The sequence below is a fragment of the Morus notabilis genome, unplaced genomic scaffold, assembly GCF_000414095.1.
Source record: "Morus notabilis unplaced genomic scaffold, ASM41409v2 Scaffold698, whole genome shotgun sequence".
Taxonomy (NCBI): Eukaryota; Viridiplantae; Streptophyta; class Magnoliopsida; order Rosales; family Moraceae; genus Morus; species Morus notabilis.
In genome coordinates, this window is record NW_010358448.1 from 516,914 (window position 1) to 518,651 (window position 1,738).

Genomic DNA, 1,738 nt, shown 5'->3' on the forward strand with positions numbered 1-1,738 from the left:
TACACTTACTTTTTCTTTCCTCTAAATGCCATTTAATATATTTTTCTTCATTTTCTTTTCTTTTTCCATTTCTTTTCTTTCTTTCTTTTCATTTTTCTCTCTCTCCTTCCCTTTTCTTTTCTCTTCCTGCAGCCCACCCCCTCTCTTTCTCTTCTCTTTCTTTTTCTCGTCTATCTCTTTCCTCTGCTTTTCTTACAAGCGGCCTCCTTCTCTCTCTCCCTCGTCCGGCGTCCTCTCCCTCCCGGCGCCTGCTCTCTCCCTCCTGGTGTTTTCTCTCTCTTCTCCCCCTTTCTCTCTCTTTGGGTTGTTCCGGCCGAATAGCAAGAAAGAAAAAAAAAGAGAGAAAAGAGAAAGAATGACCCCATCAACCAATTTAAGGTAAAACCCCTTAAAACCCACTATTTGATTTGAATTTTAAACTTGAGAAAGTTTGATTTTGCTTAGATTTGATAAATTTTAGTTATGGTTTAGATTTGAATAAATTGTGGTTGAACTTAGATTAAATTTCGGAATTTTTAGTTATTGAACTTATTGAAGTGTTTGGAAACTAGTTTTAATGATTTCTTGAGGATTTGTTTTGGAATTGAACTTAAATTGCAAGTTTGGCATTTTCCTCAATTCTATCAGCATGCTGTCGAAATTTCTTTAAAAACTCGTTTTAAGCCGAAATTCAAAGGGAGAAAAACAAACTAATGAATTGGATCTCAATTTTAAAGAGCCACAAATTGAATTGTGAAGCTGTGTGTTAAACTTGGATTGAGTCACTAATAGGAAGCAATTAGACATGATTGAGCTTGATTCGTTTTAGGAATGATAATTATATCCTAAAACGTTGCTTTTGTGATAAAACTAGTGGAGAAGATTGAGTATTAAAGCTTTAAGGAAATCAGATGTTAGGGTGATGAGAAGCTAGCCACATGTTTGATATCTGAGAGATAAGATATTCTTGTCCATATCCTTGTTAGCCTATTTTAAAGTGATTTGGGCTATGTAAATGTTTTTAAAGATAAGACATGTTTGATAAAGAAAAGTATTTTAAGACAATAGCTTGATTATTGCTATTGATCTCATAATGAGCTGATTTAAAGTTTTAACATATATTTTCTTAAGATAAGATATCTTGCGAATTGGTAAGCCCGCTAATGGCCTAGACATTATATGGAGATCCTATCCTTGAGGCAGGATCCGAAACCCGGACGGGCCACTACGATGGTGTTTGGCCTTGCATTGGTCATAAGTACTTTAATTACTTTAATTACTTAAATTACTTACTGGTTGCCTGTAATATGGAATTTTAGTTTATTTTCCTTTCAGAAAAAGGTTGTTTGGTTCTGGCTGATTCGTTCAGGCCTGTACTTTCATTTATTTATTCAGTTTTATAAAATTATATCCTACTAGACTTTTCGCATTTTTCTATATTTTCAATGTTTTAACTGTTGGGAACGGTGTCCTAGAAGCATAAGATGTAATAGGATATTTATTATTTATTTAATAAAAGAGTTTATTCATCATTTTATGTGTATATATTTGTGAATATTTTGTGAATATCAATGAAAATTCTGTGATTATTTATATAACCTTAAACATTTTATATAAGTGTTATATACGAGAGGATAATGTTTAAGGATAATAATCAAAAATATTGTTCATAATGAATTTAATTAAAGTTCAGAATCTTTAATTAAAACATTATTAATGCATGTCATTCCCATTTAGAATGGAACGGTGTTATCCACAC